Raw genomic sequence first — 11,328 nt, 5'->3', positions numbered from 1 at the left:
TTTAATTTTATATATTTTAATTTGATGGCTAAAAAAGTAAATAAATAAATCAAATTTAAATAAACCAAGAGGAGAATGTGAGACCAGGACCTGCTAGCCTAGAGATTATGGCAGTGCAGCTCACTTGATGTGCCAGTGTTTCACCACATCCTTTCCTCATTGGGCTTCTCCTCTTCCGCTTTTGCCATGTTTTCTTTGTGTCATTTCTGCTGCTCTTTGTTACTTGGCATTACAGGGGGGCCACCTTTTGACCTCTTTGCGGGACAATGGATCCAAAAGATCCTGTATAATCAAAACTTTCCTACCTCAATGTGTTCTGTGCTCACAAAAGGCCTGAGCAAGGAAACAAAGAGAAGTGTGCCCAAATCCCAAAGCTTTGCTCCTTTGCAGTCTCACATGGATCTGGCTCACAGGGGTCTTCAGTCACAATTTCATAGGCAAGAAGAGGTCGTGTATTTCACTGGGAAAAGATGCACTGCTTTGCAAAAGTCATCTGTATGTACATTTCCCTGGGACAGCAGTCCAGCTGTGTCATTTGCACCTGATTTGCAGAAGGATGAGTGCACTGGGAGGGCAATAACAAGTGACAAGGGTTCCACAAATCTGTACCGCAGCCTGGGTGCCATTCAGCCCAGAGCTAGGGGATCTTTTGTTCCCATGGACCAGTGCTTGCCAGTGTCATGAATTCCTGCAGAGCTGAAAGAAGCAATTCTGGATTCAGCTCCAGCTGTTGGTGGGCTTCATGATCATGGACAATGCTGCCTTTCTAGAAATTATCCCGCAGTTCCTTTCATAGTCACTTGAAGCTTTTAAACTTCACATTTCAATTTGCTTTGCCTTAGGGAAAACCACTTCTGGGCCCAGTGCAAACTGTAACCTTTTGCCAGCAAAGTCCTCGTGGTTGCCAGCTTCTGAAGTCACTGAAGAAACAGCATGTGAATGTGTTAATTAGGTTTTCTGAAAGAAAAACTTTATATCACCTGCTGCATGTGTTTGCTTAGCTCTGGGTCTAGTCCTGGCCTAGTAAAGCCCAGGCAGAGTGGCATGTGGCAGGGAAAGCTAGTCCGTGAGCTTATGGGGATGCCATCACCAGAGGAGTGAATGTGACCTTTGGGGATTTCTCTAGAGACAAATTTGGGGATCTACTCCATGCCACGGTACTTGTAACATTCACATTCTCTAAACTGAGACATAATTCTCTCTCTAGATTGTATTAAGAGAAGAAGAGAAAACAATCTTTATCTCTACTCCCTTGTTTTCCCCATGCAGAATGTAGTATAGAGATTATTTACCTGAAGTAATTGCTTGATTAGATTCTAGTAAAAGTTGTTTAAGTTCAATAGCCAATCAGATCTAACTGTGTCTTGGATTCTCAGCAGAGAGTCACAAGTTTTGTTAGTTAGTTAAATAAATAAGTATGAAGTTAGTATGTAAAATAATTTAGTGTCTCTTTAAATTTTATATTAATATAATATAGTATAGTTTTAATAAAACAAATATTCAACATTCCAAAAATATTCTCTTAGATCTTTCTAAAATATCCTTGAAAAGGCTGTGAAATTTCATGTCTCCTTGCACACTGAGATGGTTTTAGATTTGCTAGATTCTACAACATTTGCCTTGTGTACTTGACCTTGTCAGGGTCATTATCATGCTGTTTATCCTTCCCAAAGATTACCTCCAATACTGCCACTTCTCTCAGTTGTTGGATCCTTTCTTCAAGGGTCTTCCAGCGCATTCTAAGGTGGTGCTCTTGCATTCTCTCCTTGTGGACAAACTTCTCTCTGACACTTATTAAAAGCGGCTCCCAGAGGGAAAGGGACCCTGACTCCTTTACAAAAATCTGATTCATACCTGAGTCCTGGGTTTTAGATTCCATGCCTCACCACCATCCAGCTGGACACCTGTACCCATAAGGTCCCAGACCCGAAGCTGCCAGGTTGGATAAGCCTCACGTCCCCATTGTAGAATGTCCTTGTGCAGATTACGGAGACTTTCGTATGTCAGGGACTCGGTGATGATTGCAGCCTCTGGCTCCCCTGTGGGTTGTGAGGGCCCTCCCCTATCTGGGTGCTCTGGTTTCATCTTAGATCTCCTTGTTTCTACAGGGGCAACTGCTGCTGGCTGTGACTGCACTTCAGCTGGAACCTGGACAGTTGTATCATCTGTGGGTTCTACTGTTGCACTATTAGACTCTCCCTCTTAGAGGCAGGGGGGGGGGGTTTCTCACCAGCTGGGGAAATGTACTCCTTCAGCATCTTGCACATCTCCTTCACCAGACCCCCCACCCAATCTGGGTAGTTCATATCTGGGGTGGGCTGTGGGGCAGGGTCAGGTTCTGGGACAGCAGCATCCCTAGTCTCTGGTGTCGTGTCAGGTTCCAGGGTAGGTGTCAGGGTGGTTATCCAGGTTAATCTTCCCTTATCTCTAAATGCTAAATAGAACAGGCCTAACAGCAACACCAGCCACTGTAATATATCATTAGTATTTAGAGTGGATCTGAACCCTTCAAAAACTGGTGGGGCAGACCCAAAGAGATGCTTAAAGGGTTGGGAGAAAATTTCTCCTGGTATCATTTCCTTACAGTAGGTGCCATTATTAAAGTAACCCCAAAAACATACAGTTAGTGTGTGGTAGCTGTGAATCCATGTGCCTGCTTTCCAGAGGAAGTAAGAACTCCATGAATTCCTCACCTTATTCACCCATAAAACAAACCAGATAACAGCCACAGTAGCCTTGGTTATAGAAGCCATGTTTAGAAAAGGGCCTGCAAATGAGAGAAATACAGCCACGATTACCTGCCACCCAAACCAGGGTAAGCTGGACCACGTGGTGCCATTTAACAAGGTTTCTATAGCAGCACACAAAAATTAGATTACTCAAGAACTGTGATTCCCTTTTTTGCTTCTATGCCCTTGAGCCGCATGTTGGGTGCCAAAATCTGTCTTGGTGTGGAAAGACAGGTGTCTGCTAAGGAAGGCAGGAGCCTCCTCTGAAATGGAAAAAATGTAGACCCCTTCCCTCCGAATTGTTATAAATTTGAAATTGTTGAAATTGTTATAAATTTGAAATTAAGGGGGGCTCTCAGGCAAAAATATGGGAGCAGGAATAACAGTTCATTATTAGGGCAGAAAATAAAAAAATAAAATAAACAATGCAGTGAACTAAAACAACACTGACAGAGTCAGAATACAACCTGACACCCTCTTGGACAGAGTGTTGGTGGCAGTCCAATTGGAATTGTGGCTGCAGTCCTCTTGGAGTGTCAGGTGTGGTTCTGTTGGAGCAGTGGTCCTGTAGAAAAAAGGGTGTAGTCTTCCTCTGAAGAGGCAGTGGAAGAGGCAGCTGTTCCTCTGGGACAATCCAGCACAGAAAAAGCTGTGCTGGTGGGCCAAAATCTCAAGACTATCTATGCAGGTAGGAATGCTTGGCTCCTCCCTCTGGGCAGAGCATCTTACAGTGGGATGTTATAGTTCTTATCAGTCATGCAGTGACACTCAATGGCCCATTATCAGCAGATGTCTCCCCGGAGGGAGGATTGATTGTGGAAGAGATAAGGAACAACTGCCCACTTAACACAAGACAACTGCCATACAGATGGCAAATAGAACACATCTTGCTTTTCAATCTGGGACACCAGATCCTCAGGGTGGTTCAGAAGGGAGGCAGCTGTGATTTTTCCCCACAAAACCACCACTCCAATGTCTCTCTGTGCAGTCCATGGTGGTCCTGAGCATTTTCCATGGAGCCTCCCTGCCCTGGATGTTTCTCTCCATGCAGTCCTCAGCACAGCCCAGCAAAGAATTCAGGTGGTTTCCCAGAGGACATTACTCTTGAGTGAAGTGGCCTCAAGGCACTGTTTGTGCCACTGGAATTGTGCCATCCCCGAGTGCTGATGACGGTGTTTGTGCTCACTCAGATTCATCTCCCCCTGCCACACACACACAATGCACTCCTGAAATCTCCTCAGGAGAGCAAACACAGACTGCTGGCCTGGTCACTTGGTGTCCCTCCATGCAGGGACAAACAACCTCTTGCAGATGAGGGCAGAGGCCAGTGCTGGGATTGGTAGTTGCAGGGGCTGGTGTGGGACAGTTACCCTGGGGCACCTTCCCAGGCTGTCCCTGGAACAAGGACACAGCCCAGGCCCTGTTCTGCTGCTCCCTCAGGGCCATGCCAGGAGCTCTGGCTGTGCCAGGACACTGCTGGTGCCTCCCTGCACACTCCCACTCTGCCCCAGGCACTGGGCTTTGCTTTGTCAGGACATTCCGGGGACACATTCCTGACAGCAGCTCTGGAGAGAGGGCAAAGCCTTCCTGCCCTACCCTCAGGAGATGCCCTTTGCTGGTGGAGCTGCTCTGGTGGAGCCCAGCTGTGTCCCAGCAGTGCCCATGGCCTGTCCCTGCCTGTGCTCACAGCACAGACACACAGCAGGACAGTGACCAAGCTGCCAGAGCACTCTGGCCATACAGCCACAGAAGGGCTAGGAAAGAGAGTGTGGAGCTGGGAAGGGCAACCCCTGAGCCATAACTCTCGTGGTAAGGGGGAGCAAAAAGATCTCCCCCACAATCCTTTGTTGCTTTATGTTGATCCCTTGCAACCCATTGGTCCTTCCCCTTTGCTCCGCCACTGTGCCCTCATCCCATTCGTTCTGGTGTTCTGTCCTGCCCCTCGAGATCCCAATATAAACCCCTGCTTTCCTTGCCTGAGTGGCTCTTTGTCCCTGGACGCTTTTAAGGAAGAGGCTCAATAAAGATTCTCCTTGGAACCCCACACAAAGACCCCGTCTCTCCCTCTGCATTGCCCGGATCACAGAAGAGCTGAAATCACCCAGTGTGAGCGCAGACCTGCCTGTGCCCCCAAGGTGTCTTTTTCAAGACGCTTCTTCAGGAAGGCACTCTAGACAACCACCCGCTGAGGCACACGGTGCCCAATGTGAGGCAAAGATGTTAAGGGCCCTGAGGCCCCGATGATCGCCAGTCACCAGTCACCAGGGTACCAGATAACCACCACTCCATAAGAAAGGAGAAGAGCTGAGCTTCAGAGGCAGCGGAGAGCAGGTCAAGACCAAGAACCCTGTAAGTCTTTTTCTGAAAAGAGCTGTCGAGCTAGGACAATTTGATATGGAAGACCCAGGTCTCACCCCCAAGAGCTTTCAGGCCGAGCTTGCGGGAACCCCCAGTCCTAGTGCTGAATGGGGGGAAGTTTATGGGGACAAGGATAAAGATGAGAACAATAATTACAAAGGAACAACAGGACGTTTTTAAACATTTTAATTTACTTTTAGTTTCTTATGGAGGAGAGTTTTCTAAAAGGGATCTGAAAAGGATCATTTGGTGGCTTTACAACACCTTTCCCCATGCATCTGCAGACTCCATATTTAACATCAACTTTTGGAACCTAGTTTGTGTGAAGGACACTCTGGCACCTCGATTGCTGCCCATATCCTCTGCCATCCGAGAGACCCTATACTATCAGGCAGCATGTCAAGGCCTCCTGCTGTTGGTCACCTGTCCCATAAAACCCCTTCTAGCTTCTATGAAGCTCCCCTTATTCTCTTCCCCTCTGATTTTCCCACACTCTCCCCAGTCCTTTGTCTGGAGTAGCAGTGGCCACTCCACCCTGGACTCTTCTTTCCAAGATGGTGACGGCCCTGCCACTTGGAACCTGTTTTCCTGCTCTTCACCTTCTCTTCCCGCCCCTGATCCCACCTCTGGCTCCATCTCTTCTCCCGCATGCTCCACCTCTGAAGGTTGTGACTACTCCATCATAGGACACGCCTCTTCCAGGGAAGATGAAACCAAAAACCCCGCTCCAGAAACTGTTCTTTTGTTTACTCCTCCAAAATGGTGGCGCCCATAACCCTCCTACTGGGGTCCCAGACAACTTCCTACAGTTACCCAGCACACAACATCAGGGCTTCCACTCCTTCTCCTGAGAGGTCTCCCACTTCATTGCCTCCGCCGGCACCATATGGCCCCTCCAAAGCCAGGCCGATCCACCCAACAGTTTGGGACCTGTGTTTCAGCGTTGAGAGCCTCCTTTGAATGCGGCCATTGCCATCCGGACTCCCAGACCCAAGCTGCCCACACCTCCAACTCAGGCTGCCCTGGCAGTGCCAAGTGCCCCCTGCAAACTGACATCAGGAAACTGGGGTGGTGAGTTTTGTTTCCCATGGCAAAGGGCTGGCGTTCGGGTCCAGGGGCTGTGGTGCAACAACTGCCCCAGGCCCTGGAGTCTCAGACCTCAGGCAGCCTCCGATGACCAACAGGGAAAGGAAGGCAACAGGACAGGTCTTGGTCTAGCAAAATCCAGGCTCCTTTATTGTGCCAGGGTCCAAGACAAGAAACGAGGGGGTAGGGTCATGGGTTTTATATGACAGCGTAGGGATGGAGTTTAGAGTCGGGGTCCAATAGCAGGAGGAGCAGGAGACTGCAAAGGGGTGAATCCAGGATGACAACCAATGGAAAACACTAAAGCAGGGACATCACAGCAGAATTTCAACCAATGGGGGGTACGGGAAAAGAAGAACATTCTGGGGCCTTCTTGTTTGACAAAATGGGGGTGGAGGGGTGGAATCGTCTTTAAATCACACCCCTCACCCGATGCTGTCTGTCTGGGTAGAATCCCCACCTCCTGGGGCGGGGGCATCCCACAACTCCCCCTTTTTGATTTCTTTTAGAAACAGGGGAATAATCTTTAACTTATGGCCCTAGAATATTCTTAAACTTAAATTACTTAATACTTATGGGGTAACTTATAAAGGGATTATGACAACTCATAACGGGATTCTCAGGGACATAATAATGAACTGTAAAACACTATTAACATGACAATGGCAATTATAAAACTGATAATTTTAGCTAAACTTGAGAAAATGAACAATCTTAATGGAAAGACTAAACATGAAAGGGGTGCACACAAGAAATTAATTTTGACATATGTAAAGATTAAAAGGTATAGGTAAGAAAGTACATTTAATGTAATAATTAAAGTAACACTTAACTAAAGCCTTTTCTTTCATTTCTTTGCTCTCAACTGAATACCCTTATTCTTAGTAAACTACTCCTTTTCTTTTTTGCTTACTCTCTCACTGTCTCTCTTTTCTTTTTCCTTTTCTTTCTCTTTCTCTTCCCTTTAACAGTCTTTCAAGTATTCTATATTATGACTCCTTGACTTACTATCAAACAGCTTATGCACACCTTATTTTCACTTGCTTTTCACTCTCATTAAAACTTCTGTTACTTTTCTATTAATGAAAATTGTAAGTTCATCAAGTATGACAGTAAAACACATCATTTATAAAAACACAAAATAAAACTCAACATTTGTAAAAAACTTTTGAAAGCAGTGAAAAATCAAACATCAATTTGGACTTATACTTTTATCATGAGATATTGTCTTTCTGCAGGGTTCCTTGCAGAAAGGACAATAGACAGGGTATAAAGAGTGTATTCTGGAAACTTGATTTTTCAAACTCGTTAAAATAGAGGGATTAAAAAACTTAACATGAATAATGAGAGTTAGGATTGTTTGTGTCGTATTAACTTCTTCTAACTTTAGTTGGGAACTCTTTACATTTATGTATATATTAAAATGAAAAGAGATAATAATAGTCTGTAAAAACGAAATTAACATTAACAAACTAAAAAAAAAAAATCACAGCTGCCTCCCTTCTGAACCACCCTGAGGATCTGGTGTCCCAGATTGAAAAGCAAGATGTGTTCTATTTGCCATCTGTATGGCAGTTGTCTTGTGTTAAGTGGGCAGTTGTTCCTTATCTCTTCCACAATCAATCCTCCCTCCGGGGAGACATCTGCTGATAATGGGCCATTGAGTGTCACTGCATGACTGATAAGAACTATAACATCCCACTGTAAGATGCTCTGCCCAGAGGGAGGAGCCAAGCATTCCTACCTGCATAGATAGTCTTGAGATTTTGGCCCACCAGCACAGCTTTTTCTGTGCTGGATTGTCCCAGAGGAACAGCTGCCTCTTCCACTGCCTCTTCAGAGGAAGACTACACCCTTTTTTCTACAGGACCACTGCTCCAACAGAACCACACCTGACACTCCAAGAGGACTGCAGCCACAATTCCAATTGGACTGCCACCAACACTCTGTCCAAGAGGGTGTCAGGTTGTATTCTGACTCTGTCAGTGTTGTTTTAGTTCACTGCATTGTTTATTTTATTTTTTTATTTTCTGCCCTAATAATGAACTGTTATTCCTGCTCCCATATTTTTGCCTGAGAGCCCCCCTTAATTTCAAATTTATAACAATTTCAACAATTTCAAATTTATAACAATTCGGAGGGAAGGGGTCTACATTTTTTCCATTTCAGAGGAGGCTCCTGCCTTCCTTAGCAGACACCTGTCTTTCCACACCAAGACAGATTTTGGCACCCAACATGCGGCTCAAGGGCATAGAAGCAAAAAAGGGAATCACAGTTCTTGAGTAATCTAATTTTTGTGTGCTGCTATAGAAACCTTGTTAAATGGCACCACGTGGTCCAGCTTACCCTGGTTTGGGTGGCAGGTAATCGTGGCTGTATTTCTCTCATTTGCAGGCCCTTTTCTAAACATGGCTTCTATAACCAAGGCTACTGTGGCTGTTATCTGGTTTGTTTTATGGGTGAATAAGGTGAGGAATTCATGGAGTTCTTACTTCCTCTGGAAAGCAGGCACATGGATTCACAGCTACCACACACTAACTGTATGTTTTTGGGGTTACTTTAATAATGGCACCTACTGTAAGGAAATGATACCAGGAGAAATTTTCTCCCAACCCTTTAAGCATCTCTTTGGGTCTGCCCCACCAGTTTTTGAAGGGTTCAGATCCACTCTAAATACTAATGATATATTACAGTGGCTGGTGTTGCTGTTAGGCCTGTTCTATTTAGCATTTAGAGATAAGGGAAGATTAACCTGGATAACCACCCTGACACCTACCCTGGAACCTGACACGACACCAGAGACTAGGGATGCTGCTGTCCCAGAACCTGACCCTGCCCCACAGCCCACCCCAGATATGAACTACCCAGATTGGGTGGGGGGTCTGGTGAAGGAGATGTGCAAGATGCTGAAGGAGTACATTTCCCCAGCTGGTGAGAAACCCCCCCCCCCTGCCTCTAAGAGGGAGAGTCTAATAGTGCAACAGTAGAACCCACAGATGATACAACTGTCCAGGTTCCAGCTGAAGTGCAGTCACAGCCAGCAGCAGTTGCCCCTGTAGAAACAAGGAGATCTAAGATGAAACCAGAGCACCCAGATAGGGGAGGGCCCTCACAACCCACAGGGGAGCCAGAGGCTGCAATCATCACCGAGTCCCTGACATACGAAAGTCTCCGTAATCTGCACAAGGACATTCTACAATGGGGACGTGAGGCTTATCCAACCTGGCAGCTTCGGGTCTGGGACCTTATGGGTACAGGTGTCCAGCTGGATGGTGGTGAGGCATGGAATCTAAAACCCAGGACTCAGGTATGAATCAGATTTTTGTAAAGGAGTCAGGGTCCCTTTCCCTCTGGGAGCCGCTTTTAATAAGTGTCAGAGAGAAGTTTGTCCACAAGGAGAGAATGCAAGAGCACCACCTTAGAATGCGCTGGAAGACCCTTGAAGAAAGGATCCAACAACTGAGAGAAGTGGCAGTATTGGAGGTAATCTTTGGGAAGGATAAACAGCATGATAATGACCCTGACAAGGTCAAGTACACAAGGCAAATGTTGTAGAATCTAGCAAATCTAAAACCATCTCAGTGTGCAAGGAGACATGAAATTTCACAGCCTTTTCAAGGATATTTTAGAAAGATCTAAGAGAATATTTTTGGAATGTTGAATATTTGTTTTATTAAAACTATACTATATTATATTAATATAAAATTTAAAGAGACACTAAATTATTTTACATACTAACTTCATACTTATTTATTTAACTAACTAACAAAACTTGTGACTCTCTGCTGAGAATCCAAGACACAGTTAGATCTGATTGGCTATTGAACTTAAACAACTTTTACTAGAATCTAATCAAGCAATTACTTCAGGTAAATAATCTCTATACTACATTCTGCATGGGGAAAACAAGGGAGTAGAGATAAAGATTGTTTTCTCTTCTTCTCTTAATACAATCTAGAGAGAGAATTATGTCTCAGTTTAGAGAATGTGAATGTTACAAGTACCGTGGCATGGAGTAGATCCCCAAATTTGTCTCTAGAGAAATCCCCAAAGGTCACATTCACTCCTCTGGTGATGGCATCCCCATAAGCTCACGGACTAGCTTTCCCTGCCACATGCCACTCTGCCTGGGCTTTACTAGGCCAGGACTAGACCCAGAGCTAAGCAAACACATGCAGCAGGTGATATAAAGTTTTTCTTTCAGAAAACCTAATTAACACATTCACATGCTGTTTCTTCAGTGACTTCAGAAGCTGGCAACCACGAGGACTTTGCTGGCAAAAGGTTACAGTTTGCACTGGGCCCAGAAGTGGTTTTCCCTAAGGCAAAGCAAATTGAAATGTGAAGTTTAAAAGCTTCAAGTGACTATGAAAGGAACTGCGGGATAATTTCTAGAAAGGCAGCATTGTCCATGATCATGAAGCCCACCAACAGCTGGAGCTGAATCCAGAATTGCTTCTTTCAGCTCTGCAGGAATTCATGACACTGGCAAGCACTGGTCCATGGGAACAAAAGATCCCCTAGCTCTGGGCTGAATGGCACCCAGGCTGCGGTACAGATTTGTGGAACCCTTGTCACTTGTTATTGCCCTCCCAGTGCACTCATCCTTCTGCAAATCAGGTGCAAATGACACAGCTGGACTGCTGTCCCAGGGAAATGTACATACAGATGACTTTTGCAAAGCAGTGCATCTTTTCCCAGTGAAATACACGACCTCTTCTTGCCTATGAAATTGTGACTGAAGACCCCTGTGAGCCAGATCCATGTGAGACTGCAAAGGAGCAAAGCTTTGGGATTTGGGCACACTTCTCTTTGTTTCCTTGCTCAGGCCTTTTGTGAGCACAGAACACATTGAGGTAGGAAAGTTTTGATTATACAGGATCTTTTGGATCCATTGTCCCGCAAAGAGGTCAAAAGGTGGCCCCCCTGTAATGCCAAGTAACAAAGAGCAGCAGAAATGACACAAAGAAAACATGGCAAAAGCGGAAGAGGAGAAGCCCAATGAGGAAAGGATGTGGTGAAACACTGGCACATCAAGTGAGCTGCACTGCCATAATCTCTAGGCTAGCAGGTCCTGGTCTCACATTCTCCTCTTGGTTTATTTAAATTTGATTTATTTATTTACTTTTTTAGCCATCAAATTAAAATATATAAA

The sequence above is a fragment of the Vidua macroura genome, unplaced genomic scaffold, assembly GCF_024509145.1.
Source record: "Vidua macroura isolate BioBank_ID:100142 unplaced genomic scaffold, ASM2450914v1 whyUn_scaffold_105, whole genome shotgun sequence".
Classification (NCBI taxonomy): domain Eukaryota; kingdom Metazoa; phylum Chordata; class Aves; order Passeriformes; family Viduidae; genus Vidua; species Vidua macroura.
Note: the sequence above shows the minus strand (reverse complement) of the source record.